This window comes from Saccopteryx bilineata, chromosome 8 (assembly GCF_036850765.1).
Source record: "Saccopteryx bilineata isolate mSacBil1 chromosome 8, mSacBil1_pri_phased_curated, whole genome shotgun sequence".
NCBI classification, from domain to species: domain Eukaryota; kingdom Metazoa; phylum Chordata; class Mammalia; order Chiroptera; family Emballonuridae; genus Saccopteryx; species Saccopteryx bilineata.
Window position 1 is genome coordinate 56,246,160 of NC_089497.1, and position 11,203 is coordinate 56,257,362.

At 44.7% G+C, this 11,203-nt stretch overlaps 1 non-coding gene across 1 annotated transcript; it reads right to left on the reverse strand.

Moving 5' to 3' along the window:
• Nucleotides 1-4,002: 4,002 nt before the first annotated feature.
• On the reverse strand, nt 4,003-4,078 carry TRNAI-GAU (transfer RNA isoleucine (anticodon GAU)). Its single transcript has one exon. It is a non-coding gene; the product is annotated as a tRNA-Ile (tRNA).
• Nucleotides 4,079-11,203: the final 7,125 nt, after the last annotated feature.

Here is an 11,203-nt window from a genome sequence, read left to right on the forward strand (position 1 = left end):
AAAAATATATATATATAGACACACACACACACACTCACGTGGGTCATGGCTCTCATCCACTGTCCTGGCATGGAAGATGTTATACAGATGCAGACTTAGAATACCACTGAGTACCCCAACATTTACAGACATAGGTGTTGTCAAAAAGGTCTCTCTTCAATTTTAGCAAAAAGAAACCAACCAAATTTTATTTTTTTAAGATTTTTTTTTAAAATTTATTTTAAAGAGAAGAGAGAGAGAAAGGGGGAAGGAGCAGGAAGCATCAACTCCCATATGTGCCTTGACCAGGCAAGCCCAGGGTTTTGAACTAGTTGACCTCAGTGTTCTAGGTTGATGTTTTAATCACTGTGCCACCACAGATCAGACACAAATTTTATTTTTTAACTACTGAATAATTTAACTTTGGTATATGGCATTACTATTTCTACCACTGTAGCAAATTCTAGTTTTCTCAAAGCCTTTTCCCCAACTTTTCTGGAAATAAAATACTATATTTCTAAGCTTCAAATCAAAATGTTATGCTTGCCCTGACCTGTGGTGGCACAGTGGATAAAGTGTCAACCTGGAACACTGAGGTTGCTGGTTAGAAACCCTGGGCTTGCCTGATCAAGGCATATATGGGAGTTGATGCTTCCTGCCCCTCCCCCTTCTCTTTCTCTCTCTCTTTCCCTCCTGTAGCCATGGCTCAATTGGTTTGAGAGAGTGGGCCCTGGACGCTGAGGATGGCACCCTGGTCTCCAGCCTCAGGTGCTAAAAATAGCTCAGTTGCCGAGCAACAGAGCAACAGCCCCAGATGGGCAAAGCATCGCCTGGTAGGGAATTGGCTGGGTGAATACCCATTGGGAAGCATGTGGTAGTCTGTCTCACTGATTCCCCTCCTCTCACTTCATGAAAAATAAAAAAGAAGTGATATTAGAATATCATTTAAGTCACACCCCAAATGTCTAAACCTATAAAAATTTTAAAAAGGGAAAATCAACAAGGTTGACAACATGGTGGGCTCTTAAAAAAAGGGGGGGGGCCTGTGGCTTTGCTGGTAAAGTCTACCAACCATTAAAGAATGAACATCAGTTTTCCTCAAAATCTTGCAGAAAATAGAAGAGGAAAAAATACCTCCTACCTCATTCAATGAGATCAGTAGTAGCCTGATACTAATGCCAGACAAAGACCTCATAAGAAAAAACTAAAGACCAATATCCTTTATGACTATACATGCAAAAATTCTCAAAATACTAGCACACTGAACCCAGAAGCATATTAAAAGGATTATGCACCATGACTGAGTGAGATTTATGTGGAGAATACAAGAATGGTTCAATGAACAAAAATCAATCAATGTACTACATCACATGAGTGAAATGAAAAAAATACAACATGATTATCTCAAAGCAGATAAAGCAGTTGACAAAATCTAACACCTTTACAAAATAAAACACTACATAGACTAAGACTGAAAGGGAACTTCCTCATTATAATAAAGGGCATTTATAAAAAACCCACAGCTAACTTCATACTTAATGGTGAAAAACTGAAAGCCTTTCCTGTAAGACCAGAAACAAGAGGAGTATGCTTGCTTTTGTCACTTCTATTTAAGGTTGTACTGGAAGTTCTAGCCAGAGAAATTAGGCAACAATAAATAAATAAATAAATAAATAAATAAATAAATAAATAAATAAATAAAAGCATCCACGTTGTAAAGAAGGAAGGGACACTATCTCTATTTGTAGGTGACATAATCTTTTATGTAGAAAACCTTAGAGAACTGTTGGCAATAAGTTTATAACAAATGCTTTTTGAGGTTTGCTGCTCGCTTCCATGGGGCAGTGCCATGTGTGTATAGTTTATGGACACTACGAAAGACTGCAGGTGCTTGCCCTCAGGGCAGGAGATTACAAATTGCTGATTGCCTTTCTGCTTAGGAGGGGCCATTGTTTGCTATTGTTTGCTGGAGAAGGGTTCGTTTTTCTCTCCCAACCAGTTTTGTCTGGAGAGTACAGAGAGTGCAGAGAGCGAGGTGAGGGGCATTTGGAGCCCTGCTGAAGCTGGTGGGGGCCAATGAGTCTGGCTGAGTCTAGAGTACTGCGGGACTTGGGAGCCCTAAGAGAAAAGGAAGTGGTCTTCCTGCCTGTTTTCTTGTATTCCATTATGAGACTTTAATAAAGGAATGCTGGCCCTGGCGGCTGTCTCATCGGTAGAGCATTGGCCTGGTGTATGGAAGTACCGGGTTTGATTCCCGGTCAGGGCATACAGGAAAAGCACCTATATGCTTCTCCATTCTTCCCCCTCTCCTTCCTCTCTGTCTCTCTCTTCCGCTCTTGCCAAGGCTCCATTGGAGCAAAGTGTGCCTGGGCGCTGAGGATGGTTCCATGGTCTCCACCTCAGGTGCTAGAATAGCTCCCGTTGCAACGGAGCAACGCCACAGATGGGCAGAGCATCGCCCCCTGGTGGGCATGCCAGGTGGATCCCAGTCGGGTGCATGTGGGAGTCTGACTGCCTCCCCACTTCTAAGTTCAGAAAAATACCAAAAAATAAAATAAAATAAAATAGCCTGACCAGGCAGTGGCACAGTGGATAGAGCGTCGGACTGGGATGTGAGCCGAGGTTGCCAGCTTGAGCGCCAGCTCATCTGGTTTGAGCAAAGCTCACCAGCTTGGACCCAAGGTCGCTGGCTTCAGCAAGGGGTTACTCGGTCTGCTGAAGGCCCACGGTCAAGGCACATATGAGAAAGCTTTACTGTCTGCCCAAATCCAATGAGAACCTCTACATGGCCATGATGGCAATGGCCACTGGCCCTACAAGAACACACACACACACATACACACACACACACAGCTAATACGTGAGTTCAGCAAGGTAGCAATATTATTCATAATACCCCCCAAAATAAAAACAACCCAAATGTCCATTAACTGATCACAGGAATGAAGTACTGACATTTGCTATGACATGGATAAAACTTTTAAGAAAGTATGTTACATGAAAGTCAGACACTAAAGGTCACATATAGTGTGAGTCCATTTAGATGAAATATCCAGAACAGGGCCTGACCTATGGTGGCACAGTGGATAAAGTGTCGACCTGGAAACACTGAGGTCGCCAGTTTGAAACCCTGGGCCTGCCTGGTCAAGGCACATATGGGAGTTGATGCTTCCTGCTCCTCCTTTCTGTCTGTCTGTCTGTCTCTCTAAAATGAATAAATTTAAAAAAATATTAAAAAAAAATATCCAGAACAGGCAAACATAAAGACAGAAAGGAGCTGAATGGTTGCCCAGGGATGGGAGAAAGGAGACATCAGGAAGTACAAGGCTGCTTGTAGGGGTGATGAAAATGTTCTGCAATTAGATAATAGTAATAGTTGCACAACATTATAAGTATACTACAAACAATTTAATTAAATACCTTAAAATGACTAAAATGTGGATTTTGTGTTATGTAAATTTTTTCTTAATAAGAGTTTTTTTTCTGTGACAGAGACAGATAGACAGGAAGGGAGAGAGATGAGAAGCATCAATTCTCTGTTGCAGTTCTTTAGTCTCCTTAGGGAGCAGGGCAGGAGGGGGGCACTGCAGCAGAGCGAGTGTCCTCTTGCTCAAGGCAGTGACCATGGGGCTCAAGCCGGCAACCTCGGGTTTTGAACCTGGGTCCTCCTTGTCCCAGTCCGACACTCTATCCGCTGCGCCACTGCCTGGTCAGGCTTTAATTAAGAAAAAAAATTTTTTTTTGTATTTTTCTGAAGTTGGAAACAGGGAGGCAGTCAGACTCCCCCATGTGCCCTACCGGGATCCACCCAGCAAACCCACCAGGGGGCGATGCTCTGCCCATCTGGGGCATTGCTCTGTTGCAACCAGAGCCATTCTAGCACCTGAGGTAGAGGCCATGGAGCCATCCTCAGCGCCCGGGCCAACTTCGCTCCAATGGAGCCTTGGCTGCGGGAGGGGAAGAGAGAGACAGAGAGGAAGGAGAGGGGGAGGGTTGGAGAAGCAGATGGGTGCTTCTCCTGTGTGCCCTGGCCGGGAATCGAACCCGGGACTCCTGCACATCAGGCCGACACTCTACCACTGAGCCAACCAGCCAAGGCCAAGAAATTTTTTTTTAAACAATTTATTATTTTTTTTAATTTTTACAGAGACAGAGAGAGAGTCAGAGAGAGGGATAGACAGGGACAGACAGACAGGAACAGAGAGAGGAGAAGCATCAATCATTGGTTTTTCGTTGCGCATTGCAACACCTTAATTGTTCATTGATTGCCTTCTCATATGTGCCTTGACCATGGGCCTTCAGCAGACCAAGTAACCCCTTGCTCGAGCCAGCAACCTTGGGCTCAAGCTGGTGAGCTTTTGCTCAAACCAGATGAGCCCTCGCTCAAGCTGGCGACCTCAGGGTCTCGAACCTGGGTCTTCCGCATCCCAGTCCAATGCTCTATCCACTGAGCCACCGCCCGGTCAGGCTTTTTAAATTTTTTATAGAGAGAGAGGGATAGATAGAGACAGACAGATGGGAACAGAGAGAGATGAGAAGCATCAATCATCAGTTTTTCGTTGTGACACCTTAGCTGTTCATTGATTGCTTTCTCATATGTGCCTTGACCGCAGGCCTTTAGCAGACCAAGCAATCCCTTGCTTGAGCCAGCGACCTTGGGTCCAAGCTGGTTGCTCAAACCAGATGAACCCGCACTCAAGCTGGCAACCTCGGGGTCTCGAACCTGAGTCCTTCTGCATTCCAGTCCGACACTCTATCCACTGCGCCACTGCCTGGTCAGGCTAATTAAGAAAATTTTTAAAGAGAGAATGGCCTTTAAATATCAAATGATGGAGGAGCCCTTGTTATAAAGTACCCAATTCACAATTCCACAGGTTTTCGTAGAGGCATCAAGTCCAAATAAGTTATTATTATTATTATTTTTGTATTTTTCTGAAGTTGGGAACGGGGAGGCAGTCAGACAGACTCCCGCATGCGCCCGACCGGGATCCACCCAGCATGCCCACCAGGGGGCGATGCTCTGCCCATCTGGGGCATTGCTCTGCCTCAGGCAGAGCCATTCTAGTGCCTGAGGCAGAGACCACAGAGCCATCCTCAGCGCCCGGACCAACTATGTTCCAATGGAGCCTTGGCTGTGGGAGGGAAAGAGAGAGACAGAGAAGAAGGAGAGGGGGAGGGGTGGACAAGCAGATGGGTGCATCTCCTGTGTGCCCTGGCTGGGAATTGAACCTGGGACTCCTACACGCCAGGCTGATGCTCTACCTTTTTTTTTTTTTTTTTTAACAGAGACAGAGAGAGAGTCAGAGAGAGAGATAGACAGGGACAGACAGACAGGAACGGAGAGATGAGAAGCATCAATCATTAGTTTTCGTTGCACATTGCAACACCTCAGTTGTTCATTGATTGCTTTCTCATATATGCCTTGACCATGGGCCTTCAACAGACTGAATAACCCCTTGCTTGAGCCAGCGACCTTGGGTCCAAGATGGTGAGCTTTTGCTCAAACCAGATGAGCCCACGTTCAAGCTGGTGACCTCGAGGTCTCGAACCTGGGTCCTCCGCATCCCAGTCCAATGCTCTATCCACTGCGCCACCGCCTGGTCAGGACAAATAAGTTTTTTTTTTAATTACTTTTTTTATTTTTAAAGATTTTATTTATTCATTATAGAGAGGGGGGAGAGAGAGAGAAAGAAGGGGGGAGGAGCAGGAAGCATCAACTCCCATATGTGCCTTGACCAGGCAAGCCCAGGGTTTTGAACTGGCAACCTCAGTGTTTCCAGGTTGACACTTTATCCACTGCGCCACCACAGGTCAGGCTAGGCCAAATAAGTTTTTGAAGAGTTTTATTAAAGGAGGAAATTTATTAAATATGCCAGCTGCATATATCTTACACGGGCAGCAGTCCTAAATTGTGTGCATCTATAATATTCTAGGGGCTGGTTATATACTCTTAATTATACATGGGCAAGGGAAAAGCCTGACATCATGGCAGCATAAGCTTATAACCTTTGTTTTCACCTATACAGGTTTGGGAAAAGGATGAAGGGAGGGGGGATGGGACACAATTCATTAGCAAGTTTATAACATCTGTCTATAGGATTCATAAAAAGATGTTTCTTCACATTAAAACTTACAAGGTAACACAATGGTAAAAATGTCACTTTACATATTAAAAGACATTCCTATATTTTCTAGTGTTCATTTGCTATTCCTTTGTCCAGAGATACATACATTAATTACATACTTTCAGGAGAGGAGAGGTAGTTTCCATGGGGACTAATGCCTGTAAATGGCCCATTAATATAAGAAAAGGTTTAATTTAATCTTTCTTTGCCTGCACCTGGCTAGCTATTCACCCATTTCCCCAGAGGTGTGGGGAAAGTCAGAGAATCCAAGTCTCCTTCCCCTTTGCATTTACAACACAATGCCATCAGCCATCTTGGTTTTATGCTAATCACACAAGCATAGAAATCCCATCTACAAAATCTCTCTCTGCACCTAGCCCAAATTAATAAAATGTAATTTAATCTTTCTAAAATATTAATATTAATTCTGTAACTTTTGATACCTTACAACAAACACCTCGAAGAAAACTAATGACATTCATGGGTTGTTTTTCTTTTGGGGGGGGGTAACGATTTCATTTATTCATTTTAGAGAGGAGAGAGAAAGAGGAAGGGAGAAGCGGGAAGGAGCAGGAAGCATCAGCCCCCATATGTGCCTTGACCAGGTAAGCCCGGGGTTCTGAACCAGCGACCTCAGCATTCCAGGTCAACACTTTATCCACTGCGCCACCACAGGTCAGGCAACATTCGTGGGGGGTTTTTTGTTGTTGTTGTTGTTTTAATTTTTTTAATTTTATTTTCTTTATTCATTTTTAGAGAGGAGAGAGAGACAGAGAAAGAGAAGGGGGGAGGAGCTGGAAGCATTAACTCCCATATGTGCCTTGACCAGGCCTGGGGTTTCGAACCGGCGACCTCAGCATTTCCAGGTCGACGCTTTATCCACTGCGCCACCACAGGTCAGGCACATTCGTGGTTTTTATAGAAAACATTTTGATTTTTCAAAAAGGTTTTTTACACTGAGAAAGCCAAATGTTATCATACAATTTTGTGGGGGGAAATTAAGCCTAAAAAATGAGGAGTGATTTGTTCTTGATTCTCAAAATCAGTGTTTGACAGAAGTCCAAAATTAGCAAGAGAAGAATCTGATTGGCTAGTTCAGCTCATCTCTTCTTGCCACAGTTTAGCTACAGGTGACTGGCCTTGAGTCAGGGTAATGCCTTGGACTAATCCATGGGTCACACTTATAAAAAATAATCACTCTGGGACTTTGGGTGGAGCAGAAGCTCCCATCAGAGCTAAAGCCTTCCCTCTCACCAACAACTTCCCATTCCTTCATCCACGTCCAGCCTGAGAATTACCCAGCTTCCCCTGGATCTCCCAGCTGCCAGGTTATAAAAGTCTGAATATCAGCCCAGCCACCTTCCCTTTCTGACGCCCTCCTGCTCTTCAACACCCCTGTTCAGAAATGATGACATCGGATCATTTACAATAAAATGGATGGACCTTGATAACATTATACAGACTGAAATAAGTAAATCAGAAAAAAACAAAGAACTATATGAATCCACACATAGATGGGACATAAAAATGAGACTCAGAAACATGGACAAGAATGTGATGGTAATGGGGGGGGGCAAGGAAGGAGAGAGGGATTGGGGGGAGGGAAGGGGCACAAAGAAAACCAGATAAAAGGTGACAGAAGACAATTTGACTTTGGGTGAGGGGTATACAGCATAATCAAATGTCAAAATAATCTGGAGATGTTTTCTCTCAACATATATACCCTGATTTATCAATGTCACTGCATTAAATTTAATAAAAAAAAAAAAAACACCACACACACACACACAAACACCCCTGTTCAGCTCCTCCTGTTATAAAGTACTTGTAAAGCCAATAGCCACAGCCACCATCACAGCTGCCTGGCCCATGCAGGTTCGTACTAGATTTGGACAGTTGGTAACAAAACAACGGAGCCAAGAACTGGTGGGCCATTAGTTTTAATCCTAGCTTGCACCCGGTGGGGAAGTAAAAACATGCACTGGGCTTCAAAACCCACTCATTCAGTGCTCACAAAGCTACTGACTTATCCGAGTTTCCTAGAATCAAAGGTTTCTAGCTCACCAGACTTATTCACCTCTGTTCCCCATCTCCTTCTCTCTGCACAAACTGGCTTCTCCTTCAGCACTCCGTCATCTTGGCTGCCTCTCCTTTACTCCACGTGGCCTTTCTCTGCTCTCTTCTCTAATGCTAATCTCAGGAACCGAGAGAGAGCAAGCTCACGTCTGCCTCACTTTATAGTGTAGAACTCAAAACCTTTAATCCAATATACAAACAAGGAAGTCTCTGATACAAAGTCACTTAGGGTGGGAAAGGCTTAGAATTAAAACTAAGCTTTAGGATATAACAACCCTGCCTGCTTACAGCCTGTCCCCCACACCCAGTGCAAACTATAAGCGACCAAACCTATATATCATATTTACAAACTTATTTGACCAATATTACTGCACCCCTGTTGGGCAGATAAAATGTATTATGCTCACTTTGTTAAAGAGGCCGTTGCCCAGGTGATATTAATGTGTGTTGAGAATTGTTGTAGCCTGAGGCTTGGTTTTGGGATTAAGCCTGTCCCACCCTTTTTGGTGTAAGGTGGTACAATCCTATCATGCCTCAGAGAAGTGACTTTGTATTAGAGACTTCCCTATTATGTATATTGGATTAAGGGTTTGGATTTCTACACTATAAAATGGGAACGAAGCGGGAGTTTGGTTCTTGGTTCCTGAGGTTAGCATGAGAGAGCAGAGAGAATAGAGCCAGCAGCGGGAGGAGGCCACGTGGAGAAGGCCAGGAAAAGCAGCCAAGATGGCGGAGTGCTGAGTGAGATGCCAGTTTGTGTAGAGTTTGTATCTGGGATAAGGAAGGAGATGGGGAACTGAGGAGAATAAGGCTGGTGAGCTAGAAACCTTTGATTCTAGGAAACTCGGATAAGTCAGTAGCTTTGTGAGCACTGAATGTGACTGGGTTTTGGAGCCCAGTGTGTATTTTTACTTGCCCGCCGGGTGCAAGCTAGATTAAAGACTATGGCCCACCAGTTTTTGGCTCCATGATTTCTTTACCGACTGTCCGAATCCAATGCGAACCTGCATGGACCAGGCTGCTCTGATGGTGGCCCTGGCCGTAGCTCCTGGCTTTACAACCCCAGATTCTGAAAGTCACTGTATCTCACTTCATTGAGTCCATGCAGAGACATCCAGTCCAGATAAATTTTGAAGTTTTATTAAAGGAGATTTATTAATATGCCGGCCGCATATGGCTGACACGGGGCATCAGGCCCAAATCATACAGCCCCCAAAATAGTTCAGGGGCTGCTTATATACCCTTGATCACACGCAGGCAGGGGAGAGCATGACATTATGGCACAATCATTAACAAGTGTAAGGTATTTTTCCCCACCAAGAAGGAAGGAAGAGGGCTATGGAGCCACAAAGTGTATAATAAAAGGCTTTATTGAGTACAGAGCGCGCATCCCGCCCGGCGAGGTTCCCTGGCCCTGAGGAAAGATGGAGGCCAGGGAAGTCACAAAGATTAAACCGCGTGGGGGATATTTAAAGGGGTCCCTGTAAAGCCAGTAGCCACGGCCACTATCACAGCAGCCTGGCCCATGCAGGTTCGTATTGGATTCGGACGGTTGGTAAAGAAACAACGGAGCCAAAAACTGATGGGCCATCATCTTAATTCTAGCTTGCACCCGGCGGGCAAGTAAAACACACACTGGGCTCCAAAACCCACTTACATTCAGTGCTCACAAAGCTACTGACTTATCCGAGTTTCCTAGAATCAAAGGTTTCTAGCTCACCGACTTATTCACCTCTGTTCCCCATCTCCTTCCTCCTCCCTGCACAAACTGGCTTCTCACTCAACACTCCACCATCTTGGCTACTTCTCCTGGCCTCCTCCACGTGGCCTTTCTCTGCTCTCTGCTCTCTCCTCTCTGCTAATCTTAGGAACCAAGAGAGCAAGCTCCCGCTCTGCCCCTATTTTATAGTGTAGAAATCCAAACCTTTAATCCAATATACAAAATAGGGAAGTCTCTAATACAAAGTCACTTATCTGAGACATGATGGGATTGAACCCCCCCACATCAAAAAGGGTAGGAAAAGCTTAATCCCAAAACCAAGCCACAGGCTACAAGGATTCTGCCTGCCCACAGCCCACAGAGACACACATTAATATCTCCTGGGCAATGGCCTCCACGTGGGCAGCGCCATCTTTAACAAAGTGAGCATAATACATTTTATCCGCCCAACAGTCCCTAGGGAAGTCGAGCTAATATGACGTGTGAAATCTCACTGGCTGGCAGATGGTCGCTTTTTTTTCCAAACGGTTCCTGTGAAGCCTCCTTTGGCGCGTTTGGTTGTGGGCGGTCCTAGCCAAAGTTCCCGAGTCTGAGTTCCCCACGTGACCATCCCCCATTATCCACCAACCTTACAACAAGATTATAACATTTGTCTAGGGGATATACAGAAACATTAAGACTCTCAAAGTAACACAATCAAATACATTTACAAATCTTTCAGGGTTCCTCTTCCCTCACTAGCCTAGAAGTATTTTACTCTCAAGATTCCAGGAAAGGGAGGAACTACAATCAATGCAGGCTGGTATGTAAATTCTGCCTCCTATTGAAAGAGAAGTTTCTCAATTAACCTTAATCTTTTCAGAAAATTTAAAACCAAATGACCCTAGTCGTCCTTGTAAGTCAGGAGACTTTTACATTCCTTTTCCTCCATTTTCCAAGGAAAGGACAGGAAAGCCTGACCTTTTCTTCCTAGAATATCAATATTAATTTGCAGCTTTTTGGTACCTTACAGCACTCCTACCCCCCAGTTTGGAGAACATCCTCAGGCCATTTTCTGCTCCATGGTAATCTAAAGTTCAGGGCTTTGGGCAATTAAGCTCAAGGCCTCTCCCCTGGCTAGAGGTGAATGACCCAGGGAGCATTCTTGTGGAAATGGTTTGAGGAAGCTGAGTCAGCTAGTGTCTCTGGCAGGGCGGAACCCAGGCAATTGACCCTCGGAGGTCAGTACCCCTGTCTTCCGGTTGTGCCCCAATCTCCACCTTAGGAGGTAATTGGGCCCTTGAGATTCCTGGATTGCTATATT